This window comes from Marmota flaviventris, chromosome 1 (assembly GCF_047511675.1).
Source record: "Marmota flaviventris isolate mMarFla1 chromosome 1, mMarFla1.hap1, whole genome shotgun sequence".
NCBI lineage: Eukaryota > Metazoa > Chordata > Mammalia > Rodentia > Sciuridae > Marmota > Marmota flaviventris.
Window position 1 is genome coordinate 71,585,324 of NC_092498.1, and position 25,986 is coordinate 71,611,309.

At 35.0% G+C, this 25,986-nt stretch overlaps 1 protein-coding gene and 1 pseudogene across 1 annotated transcript in view; one reads left to right on the forward strand and one right to left on the reverse strand.

Moving 5' to 3' along the window:
• Positions 1-25,986, reverse strand: part of Immp2l (inner mitochondrial membrane peptidase subunit 2) — an 877,042-nt gene that overhangs the window by 121,421 nt on the left and 729,635 nt on the right. The gene's annotated exons all lie outside the window — the stretch shown is intronic.
• LOC114090449 (prefoldin subunit 3-like) lies at positions 5,353-11,642 on the forward strand (annotated as a pseudogene).

Below are 25,986 nucleotides of genomic sequence, written 5' to 3' on the forward strand. Positions count from 1 at the left end.
GCTCAGAGAAAAGTAGATGACCTAAACTATTCAGAGATATTTATGTTTAAAACTTTGCTACTACTTTTACCTTCTATTCTCATTTTCCAGAGATAGTCTGGAGATGCTACCACTATATATAACCTTCCAGACTTATTTCTCTGCCATATTTATTTGTTGGTAAATTAAATGTGTACGCATATACATATATGTATACATATATGAATGTACGGATATATACATATATAGATAGAAAGCTAGCTAGATAGATAAATTTGTGTATTTACATAAAAACTTTCTAAACAGAGTGGTATACTTTATATAACTGTTCTGTGCAAGGTAATTTCCATATGTTCATATGTTAACCATATTAACTAGCATGTCTATCAATTCCTTGGATTAGGAAACATACCTACCCAATATCCCCAAAGACACACACACACATATACACACACACATACACACACTATACCAAGTAACAACTGAAAATTGTCTCCCTCATACTTCTTAAAAATTTAACCATGTCACGATTTGCTTAATTTGTTTACTATATTTTAAGTACCTAAGGGGCAGGGAATATGTCTGTTCTATTCTGTAGAATATTCACAAGCACTAATGTCGCATGCATGGTTTAGCAAATAATTTTGTTGAAACAATCTGTGAGTGATGATGGGAGATAGGAAAAGGAAAGAGGAGGGGAAAGGGGGAGGAAATGAAGGGAATAGTGAAGGAGAAAGAGTCTAGTAAAGAAAAAAAAAGGAAAAGCACATTTTAAAGTCATGTACCCAAATCTGCAATTGTATTCCATGATGATCTTATTTTTTGCAAAGTTCCTAAGAATAGGACATGGTTTGAAAGGAATGAGATTACAAAGATGTCATTCTTGTTTTCTTCTCTTCTTACCTAAAATTATATAGATTATACTCACAAACACATGTATCCTTTCTTTAAAAAATGCAAGTTAACAAATGCCAAGACCATTTTTTAATCAAAATATACATACGCTCACATAGCTTGGCATTTTCAAGTAGTATTGCATTTTTCTTATGCCAGCTAGTTTGCTTAGTAGACACCCCTCGAAGACCATAAGCAGCATGGAACTGAATAGGAATTATGAGTAATAAGTCTGCAGTTAAATGTTTTCCTCTATATCTAATATCCGCAAGAATAACCCTCTGGCCATGTAAAGAAAGTTATCATAAACTCAAAGAACATTGAGTCAAAAAAGGTACATGAAGTTTTTTTAAAATTTTTCTAAATCATCTTATTTTTGTACTTTATTCAGTAATTAATTTCTTTTTAAAGTGAAACTCCCTCTTATTGAATTCATTTGAGCAAAACAGCAGGATAACTTTTAGTTTGGGCACCTCCAGCAGGAGAATAGTCTATCATTTTACAACATTACACCAGTTCTGTACTGAATATGAAAATTCATAATTGTCTGTAGATTTTGGATTGTTAAAAAATATCAGGTTAAAACACTTTTAATCAAAGTGGACCTAATGGGGAAATGTTAGAAGAATGCATTACTGTTGTTAATTGTAGACCTGGAATAAAAAGCTAAAGATTTTAGTTTTGTGTAGAATCATCAGAAATTTTAAGTATTCCAGAATTTCTTCATTTCCTATAGATTCTTCCCTAGGCTAAACCTATTACCTAATTTCTAAAGTACTTTTTTGTCTGAGATTAAAATAAATAAATAGAGCACTTTAAAATTACACCAGAAGGAAAGAGACTCATGGTCTCTTGTTTGCAAGAGACTCATGGTACACCCAAGGACAGCCACAGGCTGAAAGTGAAAGGATAGAAAATTGATATATCGGAGCTGGGGATGTGGCTCAAGCGGTAGCGCGCTCTCCTGGCATGCATGCGGCGCTGGGTTCGATCCTCAGCACCACATACAAAGATGTTATGTCTGCCAAAAACTAAAAAATAAATATTAAAAATTTAAAAAAAAAATATAAAATAGATATTAAAAAAAAGAAAATTGATATACCATGCAAATTGAGCCCAGAAACAAGCAGGATTAGCCACTTTCATATCAGGCAAAGCAGACTTTAAGTCAAAATTACTCAGAAAAACAGAACAGTCCACCAAGAAGATATATAACGATAGCAAATATTTATGCCCCAACTATTGGTGCATCAAATTACATAAAATAGATACTACATGAAATAAAAACTAAGATAAACTCCAGTAAAATGATTTCAACACACCTCTCTCACCAATAGGTAGGTCTTCCAGACATAAAATCAGTGAAGACTCTTTGGATCTAAAAAATATTATAAATGAAATGAACCAATAGATATCTATAGAATATTTCATCCAAAATAGAGCATATTTTAGGCCATAAAGCAACTCTAAGCAAAAACAAACAAACAAAAAATGATATAATACTTTAAATCTTATGCTACAAACAACATATAGCTGGGTCATTTTTTTAAATCTATTCTGCCAGCCTATATCCTTTAATTAGAGAGTTAAGACCTCTTACATTCAATGTTTCAAAAGAGAGATGTTTATTAACTCCTGCATTTGTGATTTTTTTCTAATGTTTAATGTGTTCCTATTTCTCATTTGTTTAGTTATTCATCAAGAGAAATTTGTTCATTTGTGAACTCTAGGGTTTGTTTATTTAAGTATTTTCTGTAATGCTCATTTAGTCATAATGAATTCTTTTAGTTTCTGCTTATCTTGAAACATTTTTTTTCATTATGAATTCTGAAGAATAGCTTTGCTATAGCAATCTTCATTGATAGTTATTTCCTTTATTGGCTTGGGACATCATTTCAAGTCCTTCTGGATTTTAGGGTTTTCACTGAAAAATGAGGAGTAGTTTATTGATTTGCCTCTAAATGTGACCTAATGCTTTTCTCTTGAGGCTTTTAAATTTCTATCATTTAATTATAATGTGTCACGGAAAGAGTTATTTTGATATTGTTTGTTTGGGGTTCTGAATGTTTCCTTTCCTGTATTTGAAGAGAACAAGGAAATTTGGTTGATAGCAGGGTACTAAAGAAGAGAAACAAAATAAAGAAATAAGCAAAAAGTAAATTAAATAAAGAATAAACATGAAAACCCCTCACCTTCAAAGGAAAATATCTATCATAAAAATGCTAAAAATGAGAAATAAGAAGTGTGTGTGTGTGTGTGTGTGTGTGTGTGTGTGTGTCTGTCTATGAACTAATCAATAGAATGAGAACATTGGGGAGGAAAAAAAAGTTGTGGGGGAATACGGTTCTCAATAAAAAATGAGAGAACTGTCTCCAATGAGGTGGTAAAAACAGCCAAAGCCAAATAGGATGGGTGGACACTGCCTATGCTAGACTGTACATCTTTTCATTTGTTCTTGGGATGTATACTGACATAAGAGAACAAGGGCTGGAGGTTGTTAACTTCCTCCTCTTCTTGTGTTGCTTACTGAGCTGCCAGATGAAGTGGTCTAAAACTGAAGCTGGTTGAAACAGCTCTCAGTTTACCTTCTAAGAATAGCAGTATAAGGTAGGATAAAATTGGAAATACTATTCATTGGACTTTTGTTTAGATAGCCCAAATGGGTGTACTCCCAGGCTGGGACTGCTGCAGAGTTCTATAAGGGGAGTTACGAAGGTTGGGTCTAAGGTTTAAATCAGGTCTTGGGGGCATTGAAGGGTGGTATCTGCTCTGGAAAGATTATATCCACATAAATCCTAGAGTGGGGGCAGAAGCCTATATCTGCTGGGAATCTGAATTTCAGGAGCCTCCCAAGAATTCTACCCATATAGCAGGTGAGACAACTCACCATACTGTCTGATACCCATGAATATGGCCTTCCCAGGGTTAGTGTATTTACATCTATCTGCCTCTTCAGTTTTCTGGACACTCTTCAGCTGGTCATAGGAGCCACCAGACTCAAAGGGAAAGCAAGTTGCACTTCCATCCATTTCTCTGACTTGAATCCACCTGGGTACAATCTTCTCTGCACCTACCTGTTTCACTCGTGTTATGTGAGATACACCCTATGCCACTTGGTAGGAGCTTGCTCCAACAGTAAAGCAATGTTTATTGATCCCCCAGAAAGCTGCAGCTTGGTCTCCAAAAGATGGTTCCTGCCTTCACTCTCCGATAACAGTTGAGAAACATGAAGCACTTTTCAAACACCAGTTTATGGTGAAGCTTACAGATCAGCTGGGTTAAGGCTGCTTTTCTAAATCTGCAGATTTTTTCGTGCCAAGTTTATCTACTATATTTCTCTATCTGTTTTCCCTCCCCTCTGTAGAACCAGTGCCCCTGCCACAATCAATTTGGCTCCAATGTACTCTTTTTTTTTTTTTTTTAGAGAGAGAGAGAGAGAGAGAGAGAGAGAGAGAGAGAGAGAATTTTAATATTTATTTTTTAGTTTTCAGCGGACACAACATCTTTGTTTGTATGTGGTGCTGAGGATTGAACCCGGGTCGCACGCATGCAAGGCAAGCACGCTACCGCTTGAGCCACATCCCCAGCCCGCTCCAATGTACTCTTTCTTGTTAGTTGTTCAATGCACCCAAATATCTAAGTCTCTAGGACACTATGACTCTTCAATATTAAATCTTAGTGAAATCCCTTTTTAACCCTCTATGCTGAGAAACAGTCCCACTGCTTGGATCCTGAACCCCAGAGCACAACTACAAATGTAGCCTTCTTCTAATCCACTATCTTGAATCTCCAAAACACAATTTTCAAGTATAGTGTTATATATAATTCAAATACACTTTATGAAAAATATTTCTAACAATTGATTGCTCAGAAATAAAGCCTCATTAAGAATAGGTATTGTAAGTACAAAATGAACATAAGACACAATGCTTTCACAGTATTTAACTTGTCAACAAGCATTTATTATGATGTTTAATCTGTCTTCTCCTCACCAGGATAGGTAGCATGTGGGTTACAGAAATGGAACACATGGTCTTTATCCTTTGGAAAGTTAAAATGCAATTGAGATAATAGAAAACCTTATAAAACCACTCTGAACAATAATTGCTCAACTGTGAGATGTTGAGAGAGTGCTCTAGGATTATGAGACAAGAAATGTCACAAAGACTTCTTGAGGAAACTAGGATTTAGCAGAACCTTGATGGATATCATAGTACAGCTAGGTGAAATTAGAAGAGAAGCAACTTTATGATCTTTTGGGAGACTTAGAGGACTGGGAGAAAATGAGGCTGAGATGGGGACTGAATGAGGTTTTAATGGCCAAGTGGATAATTGTGTGATATGGCCATTATCTCCAGCAAATGTGATGTACATATACTTGGCAATATTCATAAATGTTCCCATTTTGAAACTGGAGAAGGTCATTAAGGAGGTTTTATAAAATGAGATAGAGGAAAGGAAAGTGACTCTATTAACGTGATGGTGGCTACCTTACATTTCTGTGCAAACCCAAGGTACCATGATAACAAAGTAAGAAAAACAGCCATCACAGCAACCACACAGTGGGTTTTAGTAAACCAAGCCCAAATAACTTTACTAAACAAAATGTCCTACTACAGAAAAATCATGTGACTTTTAGAGCTAAAGAAGCTCAGAATGGTAATAATGAATGATAATATAAATTAAACTGAAGAACAGGGTGAAATTCCTAGTTAAATAATCATTATAAGCTACGTCTTTCAAGTAAAATTTAGCTTCATTTCTTAAATTAAGATAATAAAAATGCCTGTTATATAGACCATTTCCATCTTTTCTCTTTATTCCTCTATATCAACTAATATTTCTTTAACTTATTATTAATCTTGTTTCACTTAGTTTACCATATCTATTGTGTTTTTCATATTTAGGGTCTGACATTTCAGCTGTTGTTTATTTCTGGTAACAGTCTCAAATGTTTCATCTAGCATCATTTATTATGGGCAGGTGATAAAAATCTGTGCTCATTTTTATCACCTCAACCTAACTCCTAGAGCAGACTACATAAATTCAATAAGAGTCCAAATCTACTTATCTTCAGGGCACAATACAAAATCCATCTATTTATTCAAGTCTTTGATTAAGGGTTCTATATTTATGAAATGCTTTGGGCTTTTCAGGTAAAAATATTTTTATATGAAACTCAAGTATTATTAAATATGCTGTGATGCTATCACAGTGTTTTGTGTGCATATGTGAAAATGTTCAATAACTTTAGCCTGAGGGCAAATATTCACCATATACTTACAAAATAAGAAAATCTCCTGTTAAGGAGTTCCATTTACTGAATAAATCAGGAAAAAAAATTATAAATTTGAGGGTATATCCAGAAATTGCCTTATAGAATCTTACTCTTTTGTTTCCCATTGAATACTAGGTAGTCTAAAAACTATCCCTGAGGAACTATTAAATATTATTCAAACACATATGTAAGTTATGAATATATTTGATATGTACACATACATAATAGTTCGAGCTAAACTTGAACTTTATAAAGAGGGAGCTTCTGACTACTGACGAACTCATTAATAAGGGATGATACTGCAATTCAATTGTGTACTATAAGGCAGGCTAATTATCAATGAAAATTCTATGTAACTTAACCTGGTCACAAAGGCACAGTTCCTACTTTAACACAGGGCAGCAGGAAATTCAGTGAGCTGTGAAATCTCTGGGCTTCAGTGCTGTCTTTCACTAGCTGTGTACCCTTGAACATATATTTTTTAACCTTTCTGAGCTCCCTTTTCCCTACCTTAAAAACCAATATGATTATCTCCAGCATCCCTCCTGTACTAAAATTCTGCCATTTGATGATAATGATTATGATGCAGCTACTGATTCTGATGACACTGTAAAAATATCTAGTATATACTGAAACTTTAATTATGCATCAGTCACTATCCTATATACTAACACATTCCATCTTCACCACTATGAGGTGTATACTCTCCATTTTGTAGAAAAGATTAAATAACTTGCCCAAAGTCAAAGAGATAGTGAGAGGTCAATACTTAGATATAAGAAGTTTAAGTTGGCCTAAACTTCTAATTATTAGAATAAATTATCGTGTTTTACAACATAACTATAAACAGAGCCCTTATCAGTGAATTTACTCACAACTCCATGTTTTGTTGGAATTAAATTTTTAATTCTTTAATTGCTAAATCTATAATTTTACACACACACACACACACACACACACTTACACAATAAGTTAAAGAGATTTTACAAGTATCAAAAAATATAAGCCTTAAAACAACTCAATGAAGGATGTTGATGTTGGTGTTGGGTAATTATTTTTCATTTGCATTCCATTTGTGATAAAATTCAGAGGTAAGACCCAGACATTTATAAGACCTCCTAATTATAATGTTAAGCTAATTTAAATGCCTTAAGAACAAGTAAAGGTAAATTTTGTGTTGCAAAGCCAATGAACAACACAGCTAAGGATAGAAACTTGGGATTCCTGTCTAAATGTTTATCATTCAAATCTTGTCTCTACTCCAGGTCCCTTTCCTGTCTATGGTTCTGACAAATCGAATTTAAAACACCCAAATGAAATTTATCATTTTCTTCCCAAACAGACTTTTTCTCCTAAATTCTCTTTTCTGATTGATGACACCAATAATGACTTACCTGAACCAGAAATCTGGAAGTCTCCTCCTTTCTTTTCCCTTAGTCCCATATGTTCACTCAATCCTATAAATTAGACCTCCGAAATACAGCTTAAATCTATTTATCTTCATTCATAGTACTGCTGCCTAAAGTCTTAAATCATTTGGAGTAAGTAAAAGGTCCTCTGTGATTGATCACCATTAATTCTGCATCTTCATTTCAGCTTTTTTTTTTTTTTTTTCCTCCACACTGGAAGCTACATCTAGCTGAACTACTCATAGCTCCTCTGATTGTAGTACAAATTCCCTTGTGCTTCTCTGCATGAGACCTTCTCTCTCTCTGGAATCCCTCTTTGATATGGACACTTCCTTATCCTAAATCTCCTTCTTTGAAGTAATGTTTCCTTATAAGTCTTCATCACCAAATTAATCCTCTTTCTTTCTTGTTCTTTTCATAACATAGTTTAATAGTAATAACATGTTTCATTTGATGACAATTAGTTCAAGGCTCCATGGTTTAAATGTTTTCTCTGATCCTTAAAAAAAAAAAAAAAAATGTAATGAGTCAGTGCAGTGATGCACACCTGTAATCCCAGTAGCTCAGGAGGCTGAGGCAAGAGGATTTTGAGTTTCAAAGCCAACCTCAGCAACTAAGTGAGGGACTAAGCAACTTAGCAAGATCCTGTCTCTAAATAAAATATAAAGAAGGGCTGGGGTTGTGTCTCAGTGGTTGAGCAGCCCTGGAATTCAATCCCCAGTACAAAACAACAATAAAAACCCATGCAAAGAAACCATTATTCTCATTTTACAGACGAAGTCCTTCAGAGAAGATAAAGCCCATGCTCTTCTTCTTTCCCTGTGTTACTATTCATTTATTTGCATCTATGTCCACCTTGCCACTAGCCATGGAACTCACAGGATGCAGGAATTATATTTTATTCAAGGGAGGGGCTTCAGTAGTGGGCACAGGTTCTGGTATAGTATAGACATTCAACAAATGTTTGAAGGGTAAGTGCAAGAGCCCATGTGTTATTTCATTCACTAAATAAAATCCTATTTTATTAACTACTATTTAAATAGAAATTTTTGTTTTATGAATATGACTGATGGAAAAGGAAGATTTGAACAATGTTTATGAGTTTTTAATGTAATTTTATTGAGTTTTTTTGTATCTCAACTCATTAATAAAAAAATAAGGAATAAGATTGGTGTACTTTATCTCCCGACATTATTCAAATTGAATTGGCTTTTTTAATTTTTTCAAGATGCTTGGGGTACATTATTAAATTCTTTACTCCCAAAATGACCCATCAATTTTTCACACAATGACCTTGGTCCTTGCTTTATGAAAATAAATTTGCATGTACAGATGACATGAGTTTGTGTATGTTTGTTCAATCATATTTCTTGACTCCCCCAAAGCAGGCAATCATTAAATAATTTTAAGGAATTATAAAATGTGAGATATTCTTTATTGTAACAAGGCAAATTTTATCATTTATCTCAAAGCCTAAGATATCCTAAAGAAGCTTACCCTAAGAATGGGGCATTCAGCTAAATAATTTCTACTTTATGAAACTAATATACATGAACTAATATACAAAATGCTTGTTATCTTTACAAACAAAACAAAACTGTGTTTCTTACCATAGCACAGTATTAAACTAAGTGAATATTACCTATTTGTCTCAGTAGCCCCTCTGTACTTTGAAATAAAATTGAGGGGGTAAAAAGTGAATGCTATGAAAACTAGTGGAGAAAAAAGAAATTCTGAAGATTCTAAAGTTGCTTAGAGAGAAACTTTTGAGGGAAGACATTAGTTATACAATTTCCATTCTCCAAATGTTAAGACCATTCTTTCAAAGAGATCTCAGCTCTACTGTTCAAATAACTCAGAAGCTGAATTTCAATCAATGATGCTCTTATCAAATTATCATTCAGTAACTGCTTAGAGAACAAATTACTGATGAAACCATGCTAGTACCCAGAGCAGTCATTTACCTGTCTGACCAGTACTGAAATTGTTTATGTGATATTTTCATACATAATGCAGTACTTATACTACAACCATTCCCTACAAGGTCAACCAGCTTTCGTTATACCTAGAAGTATTTTCACCTACATTAATTTTTTAAATAAAATAACAATGAATATTGAAATAACAAAATATGGAAGGGTATGAAATAAATCTGTCTCCTTCTATGTTTCTTAAATCCCTAATCATTTTCCCTACTGTAATTCTTACCCATACTTTCTGGGCATTTATTTCTATAAAGAGATTAATTGTAAATATACAATGGGATCATAATAAAATTTTTCTTCTGCTTTTTAAATAATTGACATAACTTGACAATTTTTGCACAGTCCTACACAAATAACTTTTCAGTGTCTGTAAAATGCATACTAACTTCACTTTTTGGGTGTACTTATTTAGCCAACTTTGTGTACTTTGTTTAATCTTAATTCTTTTCATTTTACTATTACAACCAATATTATAATATTACTGAATCAACAGCATGTGAATTTAAGTGGTGATAGATACTGACAAATTATTTCCAAAGAGTTTGTACCAATTGATATTCCCACCAGCAGTAAATAAGAATATCTACCCCCAACATTGATGGATCTCAAACTTTCTATGTAAAGACACTTGAAAATTAAGAAACAGTTTGTGTTCTATGACTTGTTTATATACATATTTTCCACTTTAGAAACTAAACCTGATGAATTAAAAAAAATGTTTCTTAATACATTTTGGGTAAAAATGATAAACCCACTATACATTAATATAAAATTTCATGATAAGTAACTATATTTCATCAAACCAAAATCAGTGAAAAATGCTTTACATTTTTTACAAATGCACTAATTTTTGTGACTCCTTTTCATGTCTGTCTTAATAGAAGACCACTAGATTTTCTCATATGTTGGAAAATGTTGCTTTGCTTGAAGTGTATGAAGAAATTTGTCCTCACATAGTAGATGGTAGTTGGAAAAGGGGGATACATTTTAATAGCCTTTTCACATAATTCTTGATAGAACACCAAAACCTGACAGTAGTTGGTTGTTTAAAAATAGCTGCAAATGTGGAATCTGAAATCTCATGAATGAACATAGTGAAATTATGGTTACATGAAAATCTTTTAGTCTTGATGTACACCCATATTGTACTTTTAATGGATCTTTACCTACAAGTTAATTTGGGAACATCACACATTGGCCACTTGGAAAATAACCATTCATTAAGTTATGCAGAACTCTCAAATATTGTCTTATTTCATGATATGATATTTAAAAATGTTTCATAGGGCATGGTGGCACACAGCTATAATCCCAGTGACTCAGGAGACTGAGGTAGGAGGATCTCAAGTTCAAGGTCAGCCTCAGCAACTTAGTGATACCCCGTTTCAAAATAAATTTTAAAAAGTGAACCAGCCCTCCCCCCCCCCCGAGTTTAATCCCTAATCAGAAGAAAATAATTTTTATATCAATAGCAATCTCTTCAGAAAGGACTTTTAAAGAGTCTCAAGAAATTGGCTGTTAAGGACAGCTGAGGCATAGGAGAAGTGGCTGCAGTGGATTGACATGTCACCACCTGGGGATTCCTAAGGCCGTATTTTTCTAAGATGCAGATTCCTCGTGAAACAGCCTGGGAATAAGACTGTACATACTGTAGTTATGAAGCTCTATGGACAGTACCAAAGATAAGTTTATGAAACTCAAGCTTGCTCAAAAGAAAGGGAGTCTAAAAGGTCATATTCCCAAAATTCAACAGACTTTGGAAATCCTAAAATACATGCAGAAATAAAAAGAATCCACCAATTGGCTGGAGACCAGAATCTCATGAGCAGATAACCCATACTGCAAAAGTTGGGTTCCTCCTACTGAATAAGTTTTTCTGTTCTTTGGGGCTACTGTAATGCTTGAATTAGATGTTGATGAAGCTCAGGTATTGTTTGAAATAATTTATCAACTGCTACAAGGAATCTGGATTCTCTTGAGGAACACCTTGATTTTATTCAAGATCAGTTTACTACTACAGAAGTCAATATGGCCAGTGTTTATAACTGGGATGTAAAGAGAAGAAACAAAGATGATTCTACCAAGAACAAAGCATAATTCTGCCAATTAAAAACGTGGGTCAGTTTTACCAATATGTTAAATACTCCAGCATTTATTCTTTAAGACTGAAATAACTTTGAATGTTTTTTTAACAGCAACAATGACTAAAACTTTAAAAAGATACACACCATTTTACTTATTTATAAAAATAAAATTGGTTACAAATATTTTATAACACTAACTGAATTCTTCACATTTTTAAGCAAAATTATATTGCTTTCATGATTTTATTTATTTACTTATTTAGTCTATCAAAAGATAATTCTTAACTAAGTTGGCCAAAAACTGTGAGATAGTTATGAGGCTGAATGTTGGGCACTAGCATAGTTTCCTTTTTCTTTATTGACTGATCTTACTCTCATTTGATGTGGTTAAACCACTTGATAGCTAGGAAAGACACTTTAATATTTGTAAACTTGTTTTTCTGTAGTATTTATAGGACTTTTATGGTCCTTTGTTGTCATTGTCTCCTATGAGCAGTGTTTCATGAGCTATTGCTTAAACAATAACTATCAAGATATTCTGGACTTTTCAGAAAATAGTAATCTGCCTTCCTGCCTAGTTAGAGAGCAGTTGAGACAACACTTATAACCCCAAATAAGTGCACAGTGTCCTTGCAATGCTAATATAAGGGAGATCTTGGCCAATGCAAAATAATATTACTCATTTCAAAACTCTTAGCTAAGGTGATGTTGTATTTCATAACATATCTCCAAGACATCTTGAACAGGAATATCTGAAATAACTGAAAAGTTTGTTGTAAGCTTTTTATTTAAGATAAACTGCATAGGAATAGTTAAAAAAAATCCCTGGGGAAAGCCCTTGGTCCAGAGGCAAGTAATAGATGATACAGATTCTGGCAAAAACACAAATGTATTATTCTATCTCCATGTACTAAAAAGTATACTGGTGCAATGTTTTGTACTTGTGTTTTGTATAATTAAAAGAGTGACATTGAAGGGGAAAAGAAAGAAAGATCTTTTAAGTATTGAAAAGCTCTCAAGTTAATGGTGGAGGATACAAACTTTCCCAAATCAAAACTTAGCTGAAAATCCTAGTTCTATTATTGGCATCAAATATTATTAGTTGCTTTCTTTAAAGTGAAAGGTTTGCTTTATTAAAGTGTGATAAAACATTTGCCATAGAGTCAAAGTCTGAATAACTATAGTTTTGTCTTTCAGTCATTCTTACCAATGAAATGGCATTTCATGAAAAATGTGGCTAGAAAATTCTTTTCAATTATTTCAAATATTCCTGTTCAAGATGTTTGGAGATCTGTTATGAAATACAAAATCACCTTAGCTAAGAGTTTTGAAATGGGTACTATTATTTTGTATTGGCCAAGATCTCCCTCAAGATAGCCACAGTACTCCAAATTGTAGCAGAAATGATTTATTTATAATTCCCATTTCAATCACAGGAAATATTAAAAAGGACACTGTACTAAAAGAGTTAATAAGATCAATAATTTTCCTACTCATCAAGGACAGTCTTAAATAAAACAAGCATGTCTTTTTTTTCATGCCAATGAGTGATAAGAACAAACTGACAACTTGTTCACCTTGGTGCTACTGCTTTGGTCTTTGCTAAGGCACTAACATCTCCCCACCATTTCTTTTGTTCCATCAATGTCCATATCGACACAGTGAAAATAGTAAGTAATGTCTTAGCATTCTTATAAAAAATAGTTTTGACCTAATAGATCCCTTGAAAATGTTTTGGGGATATGGTTCACTTACAAAACTATTGTTCTCTATCATCTTCTTTTTATTTTATTAACTGATTGATTGATTGGTATTGAGGATTGGACCTACGGAACTTTACCCACAGAGCTAAATTCAAAGAAGTCATTGTCTTTTTTAGTTGCTGAGGCTTGCCTGAAACTTGCAATCAATCTCCTGCTGCAACTCCCAACATTGTTGGGATTATAGGAGTGTGCGACTACACCCAGCTATAATTTCCTTTTTAATACACTTCTTAAGTTGCCTATGCAAAATGTAAACCCAGGTATTCTAACTTTAAGTTTGTGTCTTTAATGACTATATACATTGTTTAGGAGACTTTTCTATTGGTTGCCAGTGCTATTACAAAGTTCTCTTTACTGAGATTTCTCAATGGTCCTTGCTATGCCCTCTGGGGTTATGATATACATTCATTCATCAAGCATTTAAGTTTCTTCTATGAGCCAGGCACTGAGGCCATGATGGGGATGCCAAGATGAATAAGGCACTGTCTTTACTTTCAAGGATTTCACAATCAACTGGGGAGACAAATGTGTATATAGCTACCTATAAGGCCATGTGATAAATGCTTTAATAGTACTTTGTACAAAGTATTTCAGAAGCACAGAAGAGAGAGTGATTAATTGTTCCCAGAGAAGGGAAGAACAGTGACCTGGGGCTTAATAGAAAAAGTGCATTTTAGTTGAACTTAAAGGACAAATATATTTAATCCCTTTATTCATAAGATAGTCCCCTTCACATAATTGAATACAGCTACTGTGTATCCTATATTGTATGAATTTCTACTACTTTCAATTAACTATTCCAATGCCCTCATGAACAAATGATGAAGATGAATATAACAAATTTCATATTGTGGAAAACACCTTCTGAAAATATGTATTGATCTTTCTTCTGCAAGCATGCATGAACATTTGTTAGCATCAAGCTATAATTAATCATGAGAGCTGGAGAGACACTTTTGCTTAATATCCAAACTTCTTTTTCTAAAGCACAACTAGAAACAAATGTGCAAACTAAAGAGACTATTCACAAAGTGCTCCATCCAGATTTCCCAGTCATCTTTCCTCTAAGCAGAAGGTCAGGAATTTTTTGTTTTGTTCTGTTTTTCTGTAAAGAACCAGATAGTAAATATTTTAGACTTGGTAACCCAGATAGTTTGACAACTACTCAGCCTATCCATGTAGCATGGAAACCATCAAAGACAATATGAAAATAATGGTCATCATAGTGTTAAAAAAATCTTAATTTTCAAAACCAGGCATGGCTCGCACGCCACAGTTTGTTGATTCCTACTAAAGGTATCTTTCTTCTTATGTCCTCCATCCTCCCACTGTGGGGTGAAAAGAGCATCAGATTCAGAATCAGCAGACCTGACTTTTAATTCTACTCAGAGATAATAACCAGCTGTGGAAACTGCTTTCCTGTTCTAGCATTGTTTTTCTTGTGCCACATCAAGAATCTTTAGATTATATAATCAATAATCATCATTCCTAAAACCAAAGAATCACTGCAAAGTAATTCTCTTTCCTGCCAATATTCTTGAATCCATTTCAACACAGAATAGACAGTATGAGAGACTAATAAAGAATGAATGTGACTTCAGATGGTACTGATAAGAATGTTTATATCAAATGGAGACAGGGTCTAGTCTCTGCAGGTTACAGTGCAGGTAACTTTCAATTCTGACAGTAATGAGGCTGCCCAGAAGAAATCAACTGGGGACCTAAAATTTTCTGGAGGTTTTAGCAAAAGAAGAATGCTTGAAAGAACTGAGGAAAGAATGGAAAAGAGAAATTTAATAAGCATGATATACTTTTTAAATGTTAGGAATCATCAAACAAATGTTAGAAACAAAAGGAAATATTCTAGGCCTAAGTTATATTTCTAAGTCGTGGACTCTCATGGAAAGGAGTTCTGTGCTCTGGATCTTCATAGTATCTGGAGTCTGCAAAGTTCCTGCTAGTCATATCACCAGAAGCAATATAATTACTAATTCCTTATACTTGCTTAGCCATTTAGAGTTTATATTCCTTTGTATGATATTGCTCAAGCATCCTGAACCTATGAGATTGGCAAAGATGAATATCATCATTGCCTTTTTACAAAGCAGGAAGCAAACATTCAAAAAGATTACTTTGCATTTAGACGAGTCTTGACTAAATAATAAACTGAGGGGCTAAAGCTAAGCTCCTAAGTTAGCCTTGAAAATGTAGACTGAACACTAAAAACAGACATCACCAAATATTTTCTAGAACACCATATCCTTTATAATTCTAGGAGGAAGGAGAGCTTGGGGGAGTGGGATTTAACAGCTTTTAAGCACTTTAAATTTAGAAATAGTTGCTTAGCATTTTGCTTGAGCTGTTAGTGCCCAATTTACCTAGTTTTTCTATTAAATGTTTCAGCCAAATGTAAATGCTTTATGAATATGGCTCATAAAATGTCCTGGGAGGAGGTTCCATAATAAAATAACTCCAACTGTGAAGGATTCTAAAAGCAGAAGTTATTCCTTTCAATTTGATTGGTGTCTTATGTATACCTTATTCTTACTAAAAGAAGAAACCCCAAACATCTGTGAATAATTCAAATTGCTAAATGGCAAGAATAGATTAATACTTTAATGTTATACTTGTCTTTTATCTAGGCACAACTTTGAACATAATAAATTTGGTTTCAGAACTGAAACCCACAAGATTCTGAGTTTGGTTTATTTTTTTCAATACATATAATTAACTTCATCTTTGAAGGCTTCTGAAGGTTGTAGAGGGCAGAAGAAATGCATTTTTATTAAAATGACTCAACCCGTGGGCGGCCTTCACAGTTTCTTACACAGAATACTACAAAGAGATTTGAGAAAGAAACAACATTGAAGCCAGGAATTGAAAAAGAGAGAATGTTACAAATGGGAAAGTCCCCTCAGTTCAGCTTCTGCCTGGCACTAAAGATACCAGTGGGGAACAGGTTGAGGAAGTCACATGTATGTCTGGTGTTCCCCCTTCCCCCCACCTCCAAGTTTCCCATAATAAGATTACATTTTACTAACACCCCAGGTGAGTTTGTGTGAGAAAATGATCTGTGGTGTCCTTGAGTAGAAAAAAGGTGCATTGGCCTTCTGTGTGGAGAAGTTGAGGGAATTGAGGGGCTGAGAGTGTACACAAGAGCTTCATGACTCCTCCTTTACTGTCCTGTGGACTACTTCCTTCTAGAAACTAAGTTTCCTAGAGGTTGTGGCAGGGAAAGGTGGCACTGAGGACAATGGTATATTTGATTTTACATGGAGGTTAGTTTCTTTTCTTTTTTGGGAGGGGGTATTAGGGATTGAACCCAGGGTTGCTTAACTACTGAGCAACATCCCTAGCAATGTCCCACCCCCACCCCCGACACATACACCTTTTTTAAAACTTTTTTTTTATTTGGAGACAGGGTCTCATTAAATTGCTTAGGGCCTCACTAAGTTACTGAAACTAGCTTTGAACACGCACTCCTCCTGACTCAGCCTCTCGAGTTTAGGATTATAGGAGTGCACCACCATGCCCAGCTGGAGATTAGTTTCTTAAAAAATCCGTCTGTAAGGTGAAAATGACCTTGAATCAAAATATACATAAAGATTTATTGAATTTTCCTTATAGTATAGTAGACATGTATAGTACACACACAGCCCTACAACTATAAATATAATATACTCAATAATATTCAGTTTATAATAAAAAGGCCATTTTGTACTAAAAATATCCATTGAGAGATTTTATATTAGAAACACACTCAGGGTTATGAACTACTAATATCATGAAGTATATAGGAAACCAATTGAGGGTCAGTGTTATGAAAAATTAAGGCTAATTTGTCTCTACTGTTTATAGGAATAAATACCAGACCCTCCTCTTTCTTTTCATTTTTTCCTTTCTTTTTTTCTCTTTCTTCCTGAACAACTAGAGCCAAATTCAAATAACCTAGACAACTTAGAGACACTCACAGCATATTGAGCCTCAGTGTATACACTGGTTTTCTACTGTTGCCATTGTTATGGGCTGATTTGAAAGTTAAGTCAGGTTGACCCCATCCTGCTCAGACATTTCACTCCAGGCAGGATTGACACCCTTTTCCACAAGAGCCCACTCACATAGAAGCTGACATCTCCACCCTCACCCACTTGCACTCTAACCACAATGTCTTTAAACTATGGAGCAAATGTCAGCTTACTTCCTAAATGGGTACAAAAAGGTAACAATTCTGAGAATGTACTTATGACTGTACTTGTCTCTCCTGCTCCCCTCCTTTGTGGTTTTTCTGTTTTTAAGTGGTCCCCCAACCGTGTTCAGTGTCTGCTTTCTGCTCCCTTGGCCCTAGCCAGAAAAAAATTCTTTGTCTTTACTTCAAAAAGACCAAGAATTTTATTTGGGATTTTGGAATAGCACCTTAAGACCCTAACAAATTACTGTAAACTATAAAGCAACTTAAGTCAAACACAGTCTTAAAACAACACACATCTATTATCTCACAATTTAGTAGGTCAGAAGTCAGAATTCACTGCTTTGGGTTTTCCAAGGCTAAAATTAGTGCCAGTTGGCTGGGCACAGGGAGCAAGTTTAAGTTTCTGGCTGAATTCTGTTCCCTGTAGCTGCAGGAGGGAGGTCCTGTTTCCTTACTACCTGTGGGCCAGAGTTTATTCTTAGCTTCTAGGGGCACCCACACTCTTTGGCTCCCGACCACCATCCTCTGTCTTCAAGGTCAGTCACAATGAGTAGAACCTTCTGCAGGCTTTTTCCCCCAGTAATTTTGTCTTGCATGTTTATTTTTATATTTGCAATTGCAACTATGATTTTATTCAAATACTTGTAATATCTCATAATAGTCTGATAAATTTTCATTTCTCATGTTTCAAAACTCTCTATCTCCCTTTCTGCCTCATCTTTCCTGTGTCTCCTTCAACTGTGTTTCTAACACTTTTGCCTTCTTGTTTTGATTTTAAGGGCTCGTGTGACTATATTTGATCCACCTATAAGAATCCAGATTTCTTGCTCTATTTTAAAGTCATCTTATTATTATCCTTAATTCTGTCTGCAAAGTTCTTTCATGGCAGTACCTAGATGAGTGTTTGATTGAATAACTGGAGGATGGGAATCTTCAGAAAGCAAACACCTTTAATGCTTCCCACCAAACCAAAATAAATTTATAGTCTTTAAAACATACTTCTTTATAGACCCTAAAATATCTTGCATATCTAGCCAAAAGTATAGGAAGCTAAGTTGTTGGTAAATAAAATTTTGTTTGCAAAATGAAGAACCAAATGAAAACATACCCAAGAGGACTGTTATGGGAGGTTACAAATATTTGAATAAAGCCATAAAACATTGAAACAGCAAGTATAAAAATAAGCATGCTGAAAAAGAATGCCATGGCCTAACAAAAATACTGGATGGAAAGAGCCTGCAGATGCTTCATTTGTTCTCTAGACATTTGGGGTCACTGATTTATTTAGAGGTGCCCAGGTGTTACTTCTTGCCAGGCAAAGTCTAGAGTGCTTAGTACTTTGAAACAAACAGTGCTCTGAGACTTGTTAAAGGCCTAGGTGAAATTCCCTAATTGAATCTAAAGATCCCAGCTGGGTTTTGAGAAACTGGCTTCCAAACTGATTTAACTTCAAAACTACTCTGTCATTCTGATTTTAGCCAGTATTTGCACTGGGCTGTCTTTATCCTGGCATATTCATAGGCTTTGCTAAGTAACATCTGAGCAAAGTCGTGCTAGAGTTCAGGAATTCCCAGTAGGTGACATATTCCTTCTCTAGCCAGTGGTCAGAGACTACTCTCTTCAGCTGACAAACCAGCCCCTTCTGGTCTTTTACAATCTAAAAGAGACCTGCAGGTGACATGTTTTAAAGCTTTTCTGTAGCTTTACTTGGTCTGGTGGCCACAGGTCAACTCAGAACAATGGGAAACCCAAGCCCAGTGCCATGCAATACCCCATCCCTACCTGGAATTGAATTTATACCACATGCACAGCCACTCAATTCTGCACAGGCAGTTAGCAGATATTTGATGTGGATAAAAGTGAAAGGTTTGTTCTTTTCCTAAGTACCCCCAAGATAGTCAGATTTCCTCATAGGGATTCTAGAAACCAAACATTATTGAGACATGTGAGAATGCAGGAGGGAAATTCAGTTTTCTCTAACCATGAAAATTATATAAACATATTTGACTTGGACACAGAAATAGTGATGACTTTTCTAATGACCTGAAATCTGACTTTAGGTAAACAGGCCTGTAGAAGAAACGATTAGGCAAAGTTTCTCTGCCCCCTGCAGTACATCTCCTGACCTGTTTGCCTCTGGAAAATCTACAGGTGGTTGAAAATGCCCAGCTTTCTCCTGCCATGAGATATAATCAATATATCTTGAATGACACTGTTTCTTGTTTAAAGCATGGGCTACAGGAAGTTTACTGCACTCTCACTAGTAATCATAGGAGATATTTGCTCCAGAACATGAAAAAGGGATAGTCTTAGAAGAGCTTTAATCCCTGAAGTCAAGTATTTTTGTGTCCTCACACCCAGGAGAGAGCCAGGACAACCATGGTAGGACAAAGGCTGCGACAATGAACAAAATAAACAGTAACAACTCTGTGTACTATAGCATGTTACTTCTCTACCTCTATGCTCTTTTCAACAGAACTATTGTGAGCCCCTGATAGACCACAGATGTAAAAAGTTTGCATGAGATAAAATTGTTACTTGAGAAAAAACTAAACAAACCTTCTAGCTTCACTTAGTCAACTTAAAATCACTAATTTTGGAGGTCACAGAGCTAATCAATACATTATTAGTCTCCCACTAGCTTTGCTATAGATCACATCTAATGTTATGTGAACTAAGATGATGATGGTAACCTGGTGGTTACTTTTCAGGGAATAAAGGCCATTTTTGGTTAAAACACTGACTCTTTACTTGGGCCTGCAGATGTGTGATAGGGACTAGAATGGGCTCTCTGTGTTTTCCCTTTACTGCTTTAATGTTTCAGGCAAATTCTACTCTGTTCTGCATGTAGACATGTTGAATGCCCACTGGAGCAGCTAAGTGCTTCTTTTACCCACCCAGGTCTTTTTCAGCAGCTATAGAAGCCCAAACACCTAGTGTCTACAGCCCTATTGTAAGACCCAGAACAGCATAAAAGGCCAGGATGTTTGAACAGGATGATGGTGCCACCTCTAAGAATAACAGCACAAACTGACCATGACCACCTGGTGGTCCAAGTCTTCCATATGGGGGAAAATACAACAACAAAATCACCTTTTGGAACCGTATCACTAGCCAGCAGAAAATACCATAGTCTAGCCTAGCCTAGCAAATAAAAGCTTGTATCTCCCTTTGTTAAGGGAGTATCCTGGTTCCTTGGTCAGTGCTGTTTGTCTTCAGCTCAAACCCCAGTTACCCACTTGCTTGACACCCCATTTAAAATCTGATGTATTCATGCTCACTTGACCTGATTTAGTATCTATCATCGCTGAGACAAAGATTCTCATCCCTAGTATTAGGAGCATTGTTGAACCATTTGGGAACATGGCTAATTTGAAGAGACTTTATATTACAATCAACCTCCAGTTGGTGGGTTATTGATTCTAGGACCCCCAGTTGATAGTGCTCAAGCAAAAATCTATGAATACTCAAGTCCATCATAGAAAATGCCATAATATTTGCATATAACCTATGCACATCCTTCCTTATACTTTAAATAATTTCTAGATTACTTGTATTTCCTAGTACAATTTAATATATAAATATGTACAACTATGTAAATAGTTGTTAAGCTGTATTGTTGAAGTCTACACATGTTCAGTGCAGACACAATCTTTTCCCCAAATTTTCAATCCATAGTTAGTTGAACCAAGGATATAGAACTTGCAGATACAGAGGGCTCATTGTATATTCACCAAAACAAATAATATTGTATTATTTGGATAATAATCAGCATTTTTAGAAGTTCAATAATAAAAAGATACTTTAAAGTAATGGCCATTTCTGTGCCTTTTTAACAGAAAATCTCACACATTAAACATTGTGTTTTACATTATAGAAGACCTAATAGTAAGATCCTACGGTAACTTTCACATGGATCTCCATTCTAGTGCAGTTGTAAAATGGTGTCTATACCAATCCTTTGGTTCATCTGGCCAGTGAAGAAGATTTTTGTTTCTGTTTGGCTTTAGTTTGCCTTCCTTTGAATGGGCAAATGCTAGCTATACCACTCTCTTTGGTTCACACCTGACCACTTCACTCATTTACTTGGGTGTCTGACCCCTGAGGGCCCTGAGGTGAATATGAAAGGTAAACGTGAGAACTAGATAAACTAAATAATTTTTTCCTTTTGTCTTCATTGCCAGTAACTTCGAATTGAGTTTAGTGATGATCTACATTAATACATTCTTTTGAAGTTGCTTCTAACTTTTCATGTACTTTCACTGTTTGCTCTGAGCTTTTTTTACATGTCTCTCCTTTTTACTGTTATTTTATTTTTTAAATATTAATTAAAATGATAAATAAATCTTAAATGTATTTTTAAAATTGGAGCTCCACAGAAATATACCAGATGTTGTGACCCCTGGAGCACAGTAGCCTTTCCTGCCCTAGCACAGCAGTCTATCATTTAAGAAAGGGCCATGAAATATATATCAGGCCTTATCCACCACATTAATACAAAGGAGTTAAGACGGACATAAACCTACCTACAAACATAGCACACACACACAAATATTCATAAGCCCAAATCAGTACTGGAGGAAGCTCCTAATCATTGTTGTAGCATTTTATCAATAGGAAAACAGGTACCAGAAGAATTAGGGACAACCACTGAAAGGAAGAAAGCTTTGTGTTCCTTTCTTCAACTGTGTCACCATTACCACATCTTAGAAGAAGGAAATTTTTGAGTTTCTAAAAGTTTTCTAATTTACTATTTACTGTAGAATAAAAACCCTTTAACTATTGAGATCAATCAGGTTGAAGAAGAGAAAATTATAGCATGTGACAGCACAGCGTAAGAAAGTAGACTAAGATTGGGGGCTGCCAACTGCTACACAGAGAAATTATAGGGAGCAAGGGAACATTTTTAAAAGCATTAGAAGAACTGATCAGTCAACAGCCATGATTTTTTTTTTTTTTTTTGATACCAGGGATTGAACCCTGGATTCTTAACCATTGAGCCATATCCCCAGCCATTTTATTCTATTTATTTTGAGACAGGGTCTCACTAAATTGCTTAGGACCTCACTAAATTGCTGAGGTTGGCTTTGAACTTATGATCTACCTGCCTCAGCCTCCAGAGTTGCTGGGATTATAGGCATGTGCCACAGTGCCCAGCAACAACCACTATCTTCTCAAAGACCCTGAGCTTTATGCAGCAAAGCAGAACCTGGTTCCCATGAACAGGTGCTATCTTCCACCTGCCAGAAAACCACCTGTTTGCCATGTAACTGTCAGCCTTAGAAGAACAGATTATAGGTGAACACAGAGCCATCAGCAGGGGTAGTCTTCAGGTAGAAGCACTCATCTGAATATTTCTTTAAGGAGATGCATTTGTCAACAGAGCCATCCTGGCTCATAATGTCACCCCCCAAAGCACCTCCAGGAGGAATAAGTATGTAAAACAGGAAACCAAATCACCTCTGGTGCTCAGAGGGGAAAAATATTTGCTTTACCAAAAGAATAATAAAAACAAAGCAAAAGGTAAATAGGGGGAGACAAAAACAAACTTGCTATAAAAGGCTCAAAAAGATTCCACCCAGAGATTAGGAACAATGTGAAAGAACACACCTGGCTAAGAAGTAGTATGACTTCATCATTGTTTGCTGAAGAATAAAGGTGTTCATTAACTGAAACCAAAGATCTGAACCACCTACTGCCCTAACAGGAGGTATGGCAGAACTTTTTATAGACTCTGAAATTTTTTATCTATAGTGTTCTCAGATTATCTAAGACTCTTAGAAAGATGCCCAGAAGTGACTGGTTCATCAACCTACTCTCCCCTTATATTCTGAGAGCCCTGGACCAAGGACAACCATCAACCGGAAAAAATAACGAGAGAGTAGCAAAGAAAGGAAAATTCTGATTTGGGGATGTACATTTCAAATTATTTCTCCAAATTGACATGTCTTTTACTCCCTGAAGTTAGTTTTATTCAGCTTAGTTGCTGTTTTTTTTTTTTCTAAATATTTTTTTCTTTCTTTGTAAATTCACTGGGTAGAAATAGAATCATTTCTTTTGCATACATGACACTGTAGTTAATAAATGCTAAATAATAGGATTAGAAACCTTTCAATAATTCTACATTTTATTCTCACTGTTTTCTCTTCATCTTCTCATTTAACAAATCTTTCTTCAAATATGTCTCATGGGGGTGGGGGGTGATTACTATCTACCCTGATGGGTCATTGACATTGTAGAACATGGCATATGCTAAAATGAAATTGTAATTACATTGAGACCCAGGGTAACACCCAGTCATTCACTCTCATTTGTTTCTAGAAGCACCTACAAATGACATATATTAATGCATAGCAGATCCTGCAGTGAGTTAATAGGATAACAAATCTTGGTCAGTATTGCATCAATTGCAGGAGGAGTAGAATTGACTTCTTTGTAAACATATGACCTAGTGGGATGGAATTTCCACAAAAGCAGTTTAGAAATAAAGAAACTGAGCTAATACTGGTCCCTGTATTATCATTGTTCTGTCAATCTACTAAATTCATACAATCTAGCTGGCTGTTTCCTAGGATTTCTGAGAGTAAGACCTGAATTTACAACGTTTGTTGTAATTTGGGGAGAGGGGATACAGTCATGAACACACATGGCACAATGTTTTCATGGATCATGAGTTATTAAAGAATCCTTCTGGAAATCTCTGCAGCCCTAGGCCTTCTGTTTATTGCCCTTGTGCTTTAAGTGACTGAAGTGATATAATAAAACATAAAGCATTAATGAAATTCTATTATATTTTCACATGAAATTGGAAAAAATAGAAAAGACTGACAATATCAGGTACTAGTAAAGCTGCCCAAGGTGCAGGAAAACTCAGTCACTGCTGGTAGCTATAGGAACCGCTATCACTTTTCTGAAAAGTAAGAAGGTGATGTCTACTTCAGTTTAAAGGTGATGGTACTTTTCAAATCAACAAACTCAACTTGGAGGATGTTTCATATAAATTTACAGCAGAATACCTAAGGATATGTATGCAAAGTTGTTACTGCAGTACTATAAGCAGTGGCACAAAGGTGGAAATGATCTAAATGTTTTTATTAATACAGGAATGATTAATAAAATATAATGCATATTATATAATATTAGGCAGCTACTAAAAAGAATATGTAGCTAACATCAGAGGAATATTTGTGATACATCGTATAAAAGAAAGTAATTCATTTTATTCTAATTTATAAGTGAAGATAGGGAAGATGGAGGGAGAGAAGAAAAAGAGATGTAATAAAAAGAAGGAAGAAGGAAGGAGGGTGAATAACAGAGAAAAGGGGAGAGAGAAAAAAAGAGGTGGTAATGGCAGGGGAAATATAAAAATGTATTCATATGCATATCAATATTTGCATGAACGTAAAGAATGCTATACTGCAGATGGTTATTTTAACACTGTTTGTACAGGGACATGAGACTGAAGTAGGGAAAGGGAAGTTATTATAAATTTTGTTTTATATTGTAGAGTTCTTTAGGGTTTATGTAATACAGGAAGTCCAGCATGGTTTGGATATCTAAATGCCCAGAAGGCCTGAAAATGTAGTCTTCAATTTCTTCTACTTGTAAATTGAAATTCATACACTGAGCATGACTTGTACTGAGAGACCAACAGACCACATAAGAACATACTGTTTCTGGGTCTAGACTGGGGGAATCTAATTTGTTTATTCCTACCAAATCCCTGGAATAATTACATACCACAGGAAAGACCTTGGTTGAAAATATACACTTAATATCATAGGTAGAAATAGTTAGAATTTTTAATAGCTCAGTTTTTCTTTTCCCAAATAATCAGGTTCAGTCAGTATTATCTATCTTTGATTATATATTCCTGTAGCATTTCTGAGCATGTACTCTAAATAAATGTAAATTTATTTGTAAATAATATACAACTTCTACTCTTAAATTTTATTTTTCCTTAAGTTTTTATGAAAACATATAGATATTTTATTATTTTTTGTTAATGCATAACCAATGGACTGTTCTTTGTTTCTTGTGATGTGTGGAATCCTCTTTGGAATCTCTAGTTTTACAGGTACTAATGACTTATTTATTGAGTCCATGTAGATGTTCCACTAGATACATGGAATAGTTAATGTGTTGATGTCAGAAAAATATAACACAGGGCAAAAATCCCTTGCTGTCCTCCAACTGCCTAAGTTAACATAGCCTTAAATGTTTTAAGATAGATATAGAGATTGTATCCAACACTTAACATCTAGTAGGTGTTCTTAATATAATATTAGCAACACAGTCAATACTACTGCATTCTTTAGAGACCAGGTCTACTTTAGTTCAGCAACTCACTTCAATGCTGTAGTTTGACCTTAAATCCATTCATCAAAGCTATCGCGGAATGTGAA